Source organism: Mobula hypostoma, chromosome 17 (assembly GCF_963921235.1).
Source record: "Mobula hypostoma chromosome 17, sMobHyp1.1, whole genome shotgun sequence".
Lineage (NCBI taxonomy): Eukaryota > Metazoa > Chordata > Chondrichthyes > Myliobatiformes > Myliobatidae > Mobula > Mobula hypostoma.
The window spans coordinates 4,647,330-4,663,136 of record NC_086113.1 but is presented as its reverse complement, the minus strand read 5'-3'; the positions used below and the strand labels follow the sequence as shown (position 1 = coordinate 4,663,136).

Genomic DNA, 15,807 nt, shown 5'->3' with positions numbered 1-15,807 from the left:
AGCTGAACAATTAATCTGCCTACTCCTATCGGCCTGCCGCTGGACCATACCCCTCCCATAAAATTTCTCTTAAATGTTGAAATCTACCCCACATCCCCGACTTCTGCTGTCAGCTCATTCCAAACTCTCGCCACCACTCTCTGAGTGAAGAAGTTCCCCCTCAGGTTCCCTTTAAATATTTCACCTTTCACGCTTAACCCATGAACTCTAGTTGCAGTCTAATCCAACTCTTGTGGGAAAAGCCTGCTTGCATTTACCCTATCTGTACCGCTAAGAATTTTGTCTCCCTCTATAAAACCTCCCCCTCAACTTCTTACGCTCCGGGGTATACAGTCCTACAACTATTCAGCCTTCCTCTATAAATCAGGTCCTCAAGTACCGGCAACATCCTTATAAAAAGGATGGCGTGTGTGTTAAATGCACTTAGCGAATAAAGTTGATCCTTGATTTGTATTGACATGTTTTGTTTGGCATGCATAGGGATGAGAGAGAGAGAGAGAGAGAGAGAGAGAGAGAGAGAGAGAGACTATTTTAAACTAGCAATGACGCGGAGCCCGGTCCCGCACGGCTGTAAGGAGGCGCCTCACGGTTTAAGACAATGCAGCGGGTGTCGGAGCCCGGCCTGCCCTGCCTCGGCGCTGCGGCCGCCGGATTCGGCTCAGGCCGGCGGCGCTCGCCGCCTCCCCCTGCTGGCCGCGCCTCCGCCGGCCTCTCGCTCACTTTCTTCCCCCCACCGTCCCTCCCATCGGCTCAAGGTCGCCGCTGTCTCTCTCTCTCTCTCTCTCTCTCTCTCTCTCGGTGGGTCAGCTCAGGACAGCGGCACAGCAGCTCACGGCAGCCCGCTGATTCGGGCCAGCGGCGGGGAAGGAACAGCGAGTCGCCCAGCCGAACAGGACACGCCAGCGTTCCGCCGGGGCAGCAGGGGGAAACTGGGAGAAAACGGCGAGGCGTGGCGTGTCGTGTCGTGTCATCGTGGAAAGTGTCTGTGTGAGTGTCGGTGCGGCTGAGGGATGGCGGAGGGAGAGGGGTAGGGGAGGAGGGAGAGGGGTGGGGGGAGGAGGGAGAGGGGTAGGAGGGGAGGAGGGAGAGGGGTAGGAGGGGGAGGGGGAGGGGAGGGGGGAGAGGGGTAGGAGGGGGAGGGGGAGGGGAGGAGGGAGAGGGGTAGGAGGGGAGGAGGGAGCGAGAGAGACTTCAAACAGAAACTTTTAACCTCATGTCGGGAGGTGAACCTGCGCCTGGGCTCGGGGAGAGGGGAGAGGGAGAGGGAGTGAAGTTCAGGACGGCGGGTGGGTGGCGGTGGGAGAGGGAAGGCGGAGCGCGGAGCGTCTATGGGCGCCCCGGGGCTCCCGATGCCAGCGTTACAGCGCCGGCGTACCGAGGGGGTGGTGGTGGTGGTGGTGGTGGGGTGGGGGGATTATGGCTGCTGCCGGCTGCCGTAGTTGCATTGGTTTCTTACCGTCGCATTAGGGTTACCGAGGAGCACAGATGCGCTGCGCCAGCAGCCTGTTCTCACAAGCAACGAATTTTTTTAAATTTATTTTATTTGAAAAATAACATGAAATGTAAATTTTGTTTGTTCAATGTTGGTCAGCCCTTCCTCTCCAGGTTGTCAACAGATCTGCCTCCTTCCATAGGCAGATCACACACACACACACACACATACACACGCTGACAGATACAGACACTTCACATTGGTAGACACTCACGTTCACGCACTGACACATTCAGGCGCAGATTCGCGATCACGCGCACTCTCACAGAAGCACACGCTCTGACAGACACACTCAGACACTCGCAAACCTCTCCCCTCCACAGACACACATTATCACAGGCACTACACAGAGGAACACACTCACACAACCACATTCTCTCTCTCACTCATAAATCTACACGACACACATTCACAGACACATGCGTAGACATATAGGTAGACAAACACACTCTCTCACACACTCTCTCACTCACATACTCTCAGTTTCTCACACTCTCACATTCTCTCACACACATTCTCTCATACGCACACTCACTCTCACTCGACAACGCTCTTTCATTCAAATAGTCTCTCACTCACACATTCTCTCTCACACTCACTCTCCCACTCACACTCCCTCATACACGCGCTCTTTCTGTCTCTCTCAACCCCTCACTCACACACTCTCTCACTCTCTCATACACTCTCATACTCTCTCACACATTCTCTCTCACTCGCTCGTGCTCTCTCAGACTCTCACTCATATACATACACTCTCACACACTTTCTCACACATTCTCTCACACACACGCTCACTCTCATATACACTCCCACACTTTCACACACTTTCTCTCTCATGCGCTCTCTCTCTCACACACTCTGTAACACACGCTCTCTCACGCACACTCCCTCAAACACACTTTCACACACTCTCACGCACACGTTCTCATTCTCACACACACACACACAACTAACTCAGTCTTACACCCACACCCACCGGCGGTATCGAGTCTATTTCCTCTCCATTTGCTGGCGTGGTGAGGCGGTGGTGGGGAGGGGAAAGACAGAGAGAAATGACACGTCGGCCGCTGACTGCCTCCGTTTTGGGGTCAGTTTCCTACAGCTGTGAGTGGAGGTGAGGCACATGAACAGTGCCTTCCCGCAGCACTAGAGGGGAAAGTGACTGTTATTTAAAATGCCATCGCTGTAATTTATCGCAACGGCAGCTGGCCGCGCTCGGATGTTCCGTCCCGCCGATCCTGTGGGTTGTACGCTGGTGGTGTTTGGCCTCCGTCGGGGTTCGCCTTGCGTTTCTGCTTTCTGGGTGTGTATGTGTGTGACCGTACAAAGTACAACGCTGCTGTTCCCAGCGCCTTCTTTCAGTCCAACGTGGTCACGCTGCCGCTGTGACAATCGATGCCTACTTGGCGAACAATCCTCTTTCGGGTCAGTGTCCAGAATACCGAAAAGCAGGGAAACGAATCAGTTATCCGTCTGCGTGTCTTTCTCTCTCCCCCCTCTCTTCTCCCCCCCCCACACACACACACACACACACGGAAAAAACCTGCATATTTTACAGACGTTTAATACAAGACGTGGTTGACTGACTGTAATCATGTATTTGCACCCTGTTCGTGGAAATCTTGTTTAATTTTGTGAGGAGTCTTGGCATTGGGGATTTCTCTCCGCAGACTCTGCGTGATCCGTTGAGTTCCTCCAGCATTTGTGTGTGCGTTGATGACAAACACGGGGTTCTGCAGGTACTGGAAATCCAGAGCAACGCACGCAAAATGCTGGAGGAACTCGGCGGGTCGGGCAGCGTCTGTGGAGAGGAACTGCTTTCCTGGAGCTGTGTGGGTGAATGCGGCCTGGCCCGTGCGCCTCAGCTGCGCAGTTTCGGGGAGGTGGATGGGGGAGACGTTCCGGAGCCGAAATTCAACGCACAGCCTGGGGTGATGGTCGGATGCTGTTGCTCAGTGTGGGGGGACTTATCTGACCCGAGGCCAAGTCTTTCAGGCAGTCGGTTCCTCCACGGCCCCTGGCCAGGATTTTTATATGTCTCAACACAAGCTGACTATCACCAAGGGGAGTAATGGTGGATGAACCCGGCGCCAGATTATGGGAGGTCACGAAGGAAGTGGGTGTAACAGTGCAATGTCTTTTGCAGCACCAGTGACCCGGTTTAATGTCTGTAAGGAGTTTGTACGTTCTCCCCGTGACTACCTGGGTTCACTGTTGCTGCTGTGGTTTCCTCCCACGTTGCAAAGACTACATGTTAGGGTTAGTGAGGTGTGAGCATACGATGGCTCTGGAAGTATGACCACACCTGTGGACTTTCCCCAGCACAGTATGGGGAAACACATTTCACTGTATCTTTCGATGAACTTGTGACACATAAAGCTCATCTTTAAGCGAGGATGCGCTACTTTATCCATGGCTGGGAATTGTACAGTGACTATTCTCCAGGGTCCCCAACCCAGAATCCACAGATCCCCTCGGTTAATGGTAGGGGTCAGTGGCTTTGGAAAGTTTGTGAACCCCGATTTAAATGGACACTGAAGAAGACAGTAATAAAGTTGTGGCTTTTTTAAACAAGTCTACAGTAAGCGAATTTTTACCAGCAGTTCAGTAGCAATTAAAACTATTAACTGTATCTGAAGAGGAAGTATGATATCATCTGATTTTAATTTTGATTGGTGTTTGAGTGCACTTTGTGATACTTTTATCTTGAACACAGGAGATTCCAGTCAAGGTATGTACAAGTTCCTTTGATCGACATCTTCTGGATAGATTATTAAACCATTTTTTTTCCACTTCTTTTAAGTCTTTTACATTTGTTTCTCGTCTTGAATGTGATTCTGGAACTTTCGGAGCCCATATTTTGCTGTTTGGAGATTGTTTGGGTGCGTCAGCGCTCTGCAGTCTCTGAGATTCCAGAGAGCAGAGGCAGGGTGAGCAAACCTCGTGGTGAGACAGCTGCAGGATGGTGTGCAAACCAACCTTTGACCCCATTTCACTGATTAGAGATTCCACTGTTCACCAGTTAAAGCAGCGAGGGCGATTGAAACATCAAGGCGAGTGCGGAAGTTTGGAGATGGTTTGGGTGCCCCAGCGCTCTGCAGTCTCCGGGAGGATTCCTGCAGGCAAGGTGTGCGAACCTCATAAGAGGCAGGTTGCAGGATGGGGCGCAGGCCGATGTTTGCTCCAGTTCGCCGATTAAAGTGGCGAGGGAGATTGAAGCATCGAAGCGAGAGGAGAGGGTGAGCTCTGGCCTCCTGTCTTTTGATCATCTGCACCGGAGAGGGTAAGCCCGCTGCTGAGTCCGGGCCCAGAGAGTCTTGCCCAGGTTTTCTCTGCGATTTGGAGTTGGACTTTGGACTATAGACTCTATTTTTCAGTCTTATAGTTCTAATATTTTGTGTTTATTTTAAGGCAGAGGGAGATTTGGGGGTTCGAGTGCCTGATCTGTTTTGCTTGGTTTTTGTGTGGGAGGGGGGATTTGGGAGTTGATGATTGTGCTCCCTTTCTTTTCTTTCTTGGTTTCATGGCTACCTAGAGAAATGAAGAATTTCAGAGTTGTATACTTTGATAATAAAGGAACCTTTGAACCTTCTACAGATGATGACAATCTAGAATAACACAAAAGAACTGCTGAAGGAACTCAGCAGGTCAGGCAGCATCTATGTAAAGGAATAGAGTCAACATTTCTGGTGGAGACCTTTCATCAGGACCAGTCACAGAGTCACACAGCATGGAAACAGGTCTTTCAGTCCTTCTGGTCCAAGCTAATCCCATTTGCCTGTGTTTGGTCCATAACCTTCTAAACTAGGGTTCCTAACTTAGGGTCCACAGGACCCTCAGTTAATGGTAGGGGTCCATGGCATAAAAAAGGTTGTGAACCCCTGTTTTAAATCTTTCCAACAGTACCTGTACCTATCTAACAGTCTTTTAATTGTTATTGTACCTGCCTCAACCATTTTTTCTGTCCACTCCACATAGATACCTCATTTTGTGTAAAAATGAAAGTTGCCCCTCAAGTTCCTATTAAACCTGCCACCTCTTCACCTTAAACCTATGCTCTCTAAATCTTGATTCCCCAGCTCTGGGGAAGAGACTGAGTGCATTCTGTGACGAATGTGTGGGTGGGGGTAAGAGAGCATTTGTTTTGCTGTTGTATGTTGGCGGTGTGTTCTGACGAGCTTTGTGGGTAAGCTATGTTGGCGTTGGAAAGTGTGACACTTGCAGGCTGCTCCCAACACATCCAAAGATTGTGTTGGTTGTTAATGCAAATGACACATTTCGCTGCATGTTTCTTTTTTATCTGAGCAATAAATAAATCGAGTCTAGTCAAATTATTGCAACCAAATAATTTATTATACCTGGTTGGCTTCAAGTGTTTTTGAAAGCTGAAAGAATGTGATGAGTTAATCTTGCCACATGTTATGTACTCATTGCGCAAGACAATACAGCTGCCTGTTTTCTTAGCTAGACCCAGAGCTGGATCTTGGACCGTGGATCCATGGTGCAGAAGGGAAAGAGGGAGAAGAGGGGAGCGGTAGTGATTGGGGACTTAATAGACAGGAGATTCTGCAAACATGAATGGGACCACCAAATGTTGCCTCCCAGGTGCCAGGGTCAGGGACGGCCTGGGTTGCATCCATAGTATTTTGGAGGGGCAGGGGGAGCAGCTGCATGTCTTGGTACACATTGGTATCAATGACATAGGAAGAGAAAGCAAAGAAGTCCTGAAAAGAGATTTTAGAGAGCAAGGCAGAAAGCTGGATTGCTGCCTGTGCTAAGCTCCAGTGAAGGTAGAAACAGGATGATTTGGCAGGTAAATTCATGGCTGAGAAGCTGGTGCAGGGGTCAGGGCTTTAGGTTCTTGGATCATTAGGATCTCTTTTGGGGGAGGTATGACCTATTCAAAAGTGATGGGTTGCACCTGAACCCGAGGGGGACCAATATTCTCGTGGGCAGGTTTGTTCGAGTTGTTGGGGCAAGCTTAAACTAATTTGGTAAGGCAGTGGGAACTGGAGTGAAGGGACTCAGGATAGGACGGATGGTAAAAAAGCAAAGATACTATGCAATCAAACTGTCAACAGGGGCAGGCAGATGATAGGACAAAAATGCAGCCAGCAGGATGACTATCGATGTATTAGGGATGCAGAATCAAATACAGTACTCATTTTATATCTCAATGCATGAAGTAGAAGAAATAAGGTGGATGATCTTGTTGCACTATGACAGATTGTCAGGTATGACATTGTGGCTGAAGGATAGTTGTAGTTGGAAGCTAGATGTCCAAGGTTACACATTGTATCGGAGGGATAGGAAGGTAGGCAGAGTGGATGGCATAGCTTTGTTGGTAAAAAAAAAACAGCATCAAATCAGTAGAAAGATGTTATATAGGATCGAAAGATGTTGAATCCTTGTGGGTTGAGTTAAGAAACTGCAAGGGTAAAAGGACTGTGATGGCAGTTATATACAGGTCTTCCAACAAAAGCTGAGATGTGGACTACAGATTACAATGGATATTGAAAAGCCTTGTCAAAAGGGCAATGTTATGATAGTCATGGAAGATTTTAACATGCAGGTCAATTGGGGAAAATCAGGTTGGTAATGGATCTCAGGAGAGTGAGGTTGTTGAATGCCTACGAGATGGTTTTTAGAGCAGTTTGTCATTGAGCCTGCTAGAGGATCAGCTATACCAGATTGGGTGTTATGTAATGAACTGGAGGTGATCAGGGAGCTTGAGGTAAAAGAGCTCTTAGGAGCCAGTGATCACAATATGGTTGTGTTCAACTTGAAATTTGATAGGGAGAAAGTAAAATCTGATGTAGCGGTATTTCAGTGGAGTAAAGGAAATTACAGTGGTAGGAGAATAGAGTTGGGTAAACTAAATTGGAAGGAGATGCTGGCAGGGATGACAGCAGAGCAGATGAACTAAATGCATATTTTGCATCAGTCTTCACTGTGGAAGACATTAGCAGTGTATCAGATGTTGAAGAATGTGAGGGAAGACATGTGAGTCCAGTTACTCTAACAAGGGAGAAGGTGCTGAAAAAGATGAAAGACTTAAGGGGACATAAGTCATCCGGACCAGATAAACCGCACCCTAGGGTTCTGAAAGAGGTAGTGGTGGAGATTGTGGAGGCATTGATAATGATCAAAAATCATTGGATTCTGGCATAGTGCCAGAGGACTGAAAAATTGCATATGTCACTCCACTCTTTAAGAAAGGAGGAAGGCAGCAGAAAGGAAATTATAGACCAGTTAGCCTGACTTCAGCGGTTGGGAAGATGTTGGAGTGAGTTGTTAAGGATGAGGTTATGGAGTACTTGGTGACACAGGACAAGGTGGGACAAAGTCAGCACGTCTTCCTTAAGGGAATACCTTGACTGACGAACCTGAGGAGATTACACGTAGGATAGATAAAGGGATGCAGTAGACTTTGTATATTTGGACTTTCAGAAGGCCTTTGACAAGGTGCCACATATGAGGCTGCTTACCAAGTTAAGAGCCCATGGTATTACAGGAAAATTACTGACATGGTTAAAGCATTGGCTGATTGGTAGGAGGCAGTGAGTAGGAATAAAAGGATCTTTTTCTGGTTGGCTGCCAGTGACTAGTGGTGTTCCGCAGGATTTGATGTTGGGACTGTTTTTAATGCTTTTTTATAAATGATTTAGAAGCTGCAATAGATGACTTTGCAGCCTCCTGATAAATCTCCTCTGCACCCTCTGTAAAGCTTCCACATCCTTCCCATAATGAGGTGACCAGAATGTAAAGGTTTAATTTACATAGGAAAGTTGTCAGTAATGGGAATGACAAAACGTTTTGATCAACATCAAGACCTAGTGTGCATTTGGCCTACAATATAATATATTTACTTGTATAATCTGTGCACTTCACAACAAATAGTCTGCAAATGTCTTGTTTGTATTTACAAGAGTGACAACACTGAAGTGAAGTTGTGGGGAAAACTATTTAACTGAAGACACAATTTGTATCGCTGCATCTTTTAGTGTGTTCTAAATATCCAGTCCCTGGTCCAAATAGCCTTACTTTTTCCCAAATAAAACAACCATCAGCCACCTACCCACACGCAGACCATGCTGTCTTCTCACTATTGCCAGTAGAGGGGCAGGAACCTTAGATCCCACACCACCAAGTTCAGTGACAGTTATTACCTTACAGCCATCAGGTTCCTGAACTGGTGAGAATAACTTCACTCAGCACATCTCTGAACTGATTCCATAACCTACTGACTGGCTTTCAAGGACTCTAGGTCTCGTGTTCTCAGTGTTATACTGTATATGCCAGGTACAAGGACAGTTGTTACCCAACAACCATCAGGCTCCTGAACTTCACTCACCCACACACTGAACTGATTCTGCAAACCACACAGTCACCTTCAAGGACTCCACACCTCATGTTCTGAGTATTATTTATTTTGTAATTTGCACAATTTGTCTTTCTTTGCACATTGGTTGTTTGTCAGTCTTTGTTATTTATAGTTTTTCATAAATTCTATTCTGTTTGTTTATTATCCTGTAAATGCCTGCAGGAAAATTAATCTCAAGGTATTATATGGTCAGAACTTTTAAAGCTTACATCATTGAAAATAAATCTGAATCTGAATTTGAAAGTCACTGTTACAGCATTTGACGGGACTGGGTGGTTTTGAATCCGTTTGTCTGGGGGCTAGTGTTATTGGAGGGTAAATCCACTGATTACATGGTCATTCTGTTATAAACAAGTGCTGTTTTGTGTTGAAAATATTCACATAAAAGAACTGTAAGCCACTAATCAATCCAATACTGTTGTGTATTAGATTCAGATTTATTTATCACCTGTACATTAGTGAAATGTACTGTTTGTGTTAACAACCAACACACATCAGGATATGCTGGGGACAACCCACAAGTGTCATCACACGTTCCAGTGCCAACATACTGTGCCCACAGTGCTTGGCAGAACAACACAAAACACAACAAGCAACAAAACGACAACAGTAAAACAAGCCCCCCTCATTCCCCCCCCCCCCGCGGCACCTACGCTGTCATTTAACCCCAGGACAGGCCGCCTTCGGCTTCGGCCTCCAGTGGACTCATGGATTCGCAGACACTGGGCCTTGACCTCCCGAGCAGTCCCTCTGAGATCTGCAGACTTGGAGGTCCAGCCACTGGGCCTCGGCTGCTGGACTATATCTGACTGTTTGTTCCTGCTCACTTTGGGATTAATCTTTCGCTGTTAACCCTTGCCCCTCCACCCCACATTGGCATGACTCATTACCCTCTTCTCTGACCCTATCTGCCTATCATTCACCCACCTATCCACTCGGGGACTGTCCAATAGTCTGATCGAAGCTGTCCTTGAGCCTGGTCTTTTTGGTTGATTATTGTCTCATATACCAAGATACTTTGAAAAGTTTGTCTTAGACAATAGGTGCTGGAGTAGGCCATTCGGCCCTTCGAGCCAGCACTGCCATTCACTGTGATCATGGCTGATCATCCACAATCAGTATTCAGTTCCTGCCTTATCCCCATAACCTTTGATTCCGCTATCTTTAAGAGCTCTATCCATCTCTTTCTTGAAAGCATCCAGAGAATTGGCCTCCACTGCCTTCTGAGGCAGAGCATTCCACATATCCACCACTCTCTGGGTGAAAAAGTTTTTCCTCAACTCCGTTCTAAATGGCCTGCCCCTTACTCTTAAACTGTGGCCTCTGGTTCTGGACTCACCCATCAGCGGGAACATGCTTCCTGCCTCCAGTGTGTCCAGTCCCTTAATAATCTTATATGTTTCAATCAGATCCTCTCTCATCCTTCTAAATTCCAGTGTATACAAGCCCAGTCGCTCCAATATTTCAACATATGACAGTCCCGCCATCCCAGGATTTAATCTTGTGAACCTACGCTGCACTCCCTCAATAGCAAGAATGTCCTTCCTCAAATTTGGAGACCAAAACTCACACAATACTCCAGGTGTGGTCTCACCAGGGCCCTGTACAGCTGCAGAAGGACCTCTTTGCTCCTATACTCAATTCCCCTTGTTATGAAGGCCAACATGCCATTAGCTTTCTTCACTGCCTGCTGTACCTGCATGCTTGCTTTCAGTGACTGATGTACAAGAACACCTAAATCTCGTTGTACTTCCCCTTTTCCTAACTTGATTCCATTTAGATAATAATCTGCCTTCCCGTTCTTACCACCAAAGTGGATAACCTCACATTTATCCACGTTAAACTGCATCTGCCCACTCACCCAGCCTGTCCAAGTCACCCTGCATTCTCATAACATCCTCCTCACATTTCACACTGCCACCCAGCTTTGTGTCATCTGCAAATTTGCTAATGTTACTTTTAATCCCTTCATCTAAATCATTAATGTATATTGTAAACAGCTGCGGTCCCAGCACTGAAACCTGCGGTACCCCACTGGTCACCGCCTGCCATTCCGAAAGGGAGCCGTTAATCACTACTCTTTGTTTCCTGTCAGCCAGCCAATTTTTAATCCATGTCAGTACTCTGCCCCCAATACCATGTGCCCTAATTTTGCCCAATAATCTCCTATGTGGGACTTTATCAAAGGCTTTCTGGAAGTCCAGGTACACTACATCCACTGGGTCTCCCTTGTCCATTTTTATAGTTACATCTTCAAAGATTCCAGAAGATTAGTCAAGCACGATTTCCCCTTCATAAATCCATGCTGGCTCGGACCGACCCTGTTACTGCTAACCAGATGTGTCATAATTTCATTTTTTATAATTGACTCCATACAATTATGTCTTGTCTTCATACAGATCAAATCTGTTATGTTTTGTAACTTCAAAACTTTGAACTAACTCAGAGGAAGACACAGGAGTCTGAATGGAGAGTCTAACTTTGTGTTCACTTTAAGGGAGGTTGGCACATATCACATGGTACTGTGATGACGTATACAAGTCATGTGTTTATACATATGACCCGTAATGAATTATTTAAAAGAACAAGAATGCTTAATTGACCAATATATATGCACAATATTACTCAAATACTACTAGAATATTAAATACAGAACAAAATCATTACACAGTGCATTGAGCTGGAAAAAGGTAAACAGCAGCAGAGCGCAGAATGAAGAGTAATAGCTACTGAAAAAAATGTGGAGCATCATCATCATTTTCTGCCGTATCATATGGCATTATCATTATGTGCGATGTCATATGACATCATAATTACGTGCCGCGTCATATGATGTGGGTGATCAAGGACTTTCCATGACCATGATTGTTCTTGGCAAATTTTTCTACAGAAGTGGTTTGCCATTGCCGCCTTCTGGGCAGTGTCTTTACAAGACAGGTGAGCCCAGCCATTACCAATACTCTTCAGAGATTGTCTGCCTGACGTCAGTGGTCACAAACCTGGATTGGATTTGTGATATGGACCTGGTGCACATACGACCATCCACCGTCTGTTCCCATGGCTTCACATGACCCTGATCGGGGGGCTGAGCAGGTGCTACACCTTCTCCAAGTGTGACGTGCAGGCTTGCAGAGGGAAGGAGCACCTTACACCTCCTTTGGTCGAGACATATCTCACCACCCCCCCCCCCAACTGCCATGAGTGCAGGTAAATGATAAAGTGCAAGATCATAACAAGAGATTGCAAGGCCAAGGGTCCATCTTATTGAATAAGAGTTCCGTTTAAGGGTCTGATAACGGTAAAACTCTGCTTTATCCTGATGGGATGTGCTTTCAGGCTTTTGTATCTTCTATCCAAAGGGAGAGGGGAGAGAAAATGCAGAGTGGGTGGGGTCTTTGATTATGTCATCTACCGAGGCAGCGACAGGTGTAGATAGAGTCCGTGAAGGGGCGGCTGAGTTCTGTGATGTGCTGAGCCCTGTCCACAACACTCTGTGGTTTCTTGCAGTCACGGGCAGAACAGTTGCCGTACCAAGCTGTGATGCATCTGGGTAGAATGCTTTTTAAGGTGCATCAGTAGAAATTGGCAAGGGTCAAAGGGGATGTGCCAATTTTTTTTGGCTTCCTGAGGATGTAGAGGGGTTCATGAGATTTTTTGGTCGTGGCATCTTTGTATGTTATGGTCTTATTACAATAAGGTCTCGGTCATCACGGAAAGTGGACTAAGGAATGGCGGATTGAATTTAAACTCTGATGGATGTTCAGCATTCTGGCCTATTAAACCAGAACAGGACTTGCCTAGTAAAAAGGCAGAGCCCTGGGGAGCATTGTAGAACAGAAAGACCTATCAGGATAGAGTCATAGAGTACTAGAGCACGGAAACAGGACCTTCGATCTATCTAGTCCATGATGAAACAAGTGTAAAAGTAAGCAGTTCTCTGGAGGTGTTGGCACAGGTAGACAGAATGGTGATGGTGATGTTTAGTGTACTGGCCTTTCACTATGGTGTAACGGTGAAGCCTAAGAGGATAGATGCTTATCTAAAGGCTATGATCATGCTAGTTATTACTTGGTACTTGCAAGCAATACTTTTTTTTGCAATGCTTTCATTTGATGTTGGTCAAAAAACTTGAAGTATTTGATTAATTGCAATTTTCCTGCCCCTTTAGTTCAGACCAGTTTATTCTCAAATATTTGCTCTAGATAAATATGTTTGAAATAATCAGGGTACGATGTCTAGAACTGAACATATTTATAAGTTGGTTGCCCTGCAAAGGAGCTTTAAAGGTCTCTCTTTTTCCATGGTCCAATTGAAAGCATTTGGAACCTAAATAGTAAAAGAGAAAATGTTGGAAACAAGCCGCAGCTCAAAGTAAATTTATTATCAAAGTACAGATGTCACCATATACCACCCTGAGATTCATTACCTTGCAGGCATTTACAATAGAACGAAGGAATACAACAGAATCAATGAAAAGCTAGACACAAAGAAGGACAAATAACCAATGTGCAAAAAACAACAAATTGTGCAAATACAAAAAGGAAAACAAAATAATAATAAGTAAATTAATTAATAATATTGAGAACATGAGTGGTAGAGCTCTTGAAAGTGAGTCCATAGGTTGAGGAATTGGTTCAGAGTTGTGCTGAGTGAAGTTAACCACACTGGTTCAGGAGCCTGACGGTCGAGGAGTAATACTGTACCTGAACTTGGTGGTAAGGGACCTAAGGCTTCGGTACCTCCTGCCCAACGGTGGTGAAAAGAGAGCATGGTCTGGATGGTGGGGCTCCTTGATGATCGAAGCTGCTATCCCTCGACAGTGCTCCTTGTAGATGTTCTCATTGGTGGGGGGGGGGAGGGCTTTACCTGTGATGGACTGGGCTGTAGGTTTTTCTGTTCAAGTGTTTCCACACCAGGCCATGATGTAGTCAGCATACTCTCCACCTAGAGTATTCTGTCAAAGTTTTAGATAACGTGCCGAATCTTCACTAACTTCTGAGAAAGTAGAAGCATGTAGAAAGGCCTAAGAAAGTATCTCAGGTGATGGCCATCCTCAGTTTCAGTCTCATTCTCCCACTTACTTTCCTGTGACCTATTCTCTCAGGTCTTCCCACCCGCCCACCTGCACTGGGGCGAACTGGCGCTCTCCACTCTAAACGACCTGGAGCATCCATGTGGTTGTAGGAGATTGTGCACATGGAAATCCAGGATCAAAATGTGGATCACTGATGCTGAGGGGTGGCAACGCAGCCTGTTGTACCATCCCCTTGTGTGAGAGAATTGGATACATGTTTATCCTGTCCAGAGTATGAATTTCAATACAGCTGATGAACTAGAGTCAAGGTCAGAACATTACAGCAGAGCACAGGCCCCTCAGCCCATGATGCTGTGCTGACCTTTTAACTCACTCCAAGATCAATCTAACCCTTCCTTCCTCCCTAGCCCTCCATTTGTCATCTTTTCTGTACGAGAGGTTTGTTTCTGCTTTAGAAACATAGAAAATAGGTGCATGAGTAGGCCATTTGGCCCTTCGAGCCTGCACTGCCATTCAGTACGATCATGGCTGATCATCCAACTCAGAACCCTGTACCTGCCTTCTCTCCATACCCTCTGATCCTTTTAGCCACAAGGGCCATAACTAACTCCCTCTTAAATATAGCCAATGAACTGGCCTCAACTGTTTCCTGTGGCAGAGGACTTTAACTATGTACAATTTCCCTTGCGCCAGGCATAGCTCTGAGGAGACACGAGATTGACAGTGCTGGTATAATTCAGTTAGATTTTAGATTACAGTTGTAATAGGGTTCTCTTTTGCACCCTGTGACTACTTTGAGGTACACCTGTACACCTACTCGTTAATGCAAATATCTAATCCACCAATCATCTGGCAGCAGCTCAATGCATAAAAGCATGCAGACATGGTCAAGAGGTCAAACCAAACATCAAGGATGGGAAGAAATGTGACCTAAGTGATTTTGGCCATGGATTGATTGTTGATGCCACATGGGGTGGTTTGAGTATCTCAGAATCTGCTGATCTCTTGGGATTTTCAGTCTTTTGAGTTTAAAGAGAATGGCGTGAAAAGCAAAAAAAAAAAATCTAATGAGCGGCAGTTCTGTGGGTGAAAACACCTTGTTAATGAGGGAGGTTGAGGAGAATGGCCAGACTGGTTCAAGCTGACAGGAAGGTGCCAGTAACTCAAATAACCACACATTACAACAGTGGTGTGCAGAAGGGCATCTCTGAATACACAGCATGCTGAATCTTGAAGTGGATGGGATACAGCAGTAGAAGACAATGGTAACTTTATTAGATATCTTTTAGAGCATAGAATAGTACAGCGCAGTACAGGCCCTTCGGCCCACAATGTTGTGCCGACCCTCAAACCCTGCCTCCCATATAAGCCCCCACCATAAATTCCTCCATATCTATGTCCATGTCTAGTGGTCTCTTAAACTTCACTAGTGTATCTGCCTCCACCACTGACTCAGGCAGTGCATTCCACTCACCAACCACTCTCTGAGTAGAAAACCTTCCTCTAATATCCCCCTTGAACTTCCCACCCCTTACCTTAAAGCCATGTCCTCTTGTATTGAGCAGTGGTGCCCTGGGGAAGAGGCGCTGGCTATCCACTCTATCTATTCCTCTTATTATTTTGTACACCTCTATCATGTCTCCTCTCATCCTCCTTCTCTCCAAAGAGTAAAGCCCTAGCTCCCTTAATCTCTGATCATAATGCATACTTTCTAAACCAGGCAGCATCCTGGTAAATCTCCTCTGTACCCTTTCCAATGCTTCCACATCCTTCCTATAGTGAGGTGACCAGAACTGGACACAGTACTCCAAGTGTGGCCTAACCAGAGTTCTATAGAGCCGCATCATTACATCGCGACTCTTAAACTCCATCCCTCGACTTATGAAAGCTAACACC

At 46.2% G+C, this 15,807-nt stretch overlaps 1 protein-coding gene across 2 annotated transcripts in view; it reads left to right on the top strand.

Annotated features, from left to right (window-relative positions):
* The first annotated feature begins 750 nt into the window (after positions 1–750).
* thrb (thyroid hormone receptor beta) overlaps positions 751–15,807 on the top strand; it is a 214,482-nt gene continuing 199,425 nt past the window's right edge. For both annotated transcript variants that reach the window (XM_063069459.1, XM_063069457.1), the window contains exon 1: positions 751–987. The gene's annotated coding sequence lies outside the window, so the exon portion shown is untranslated. The remainder of the gene's footprint in view (positions 988–15,807) is intronic.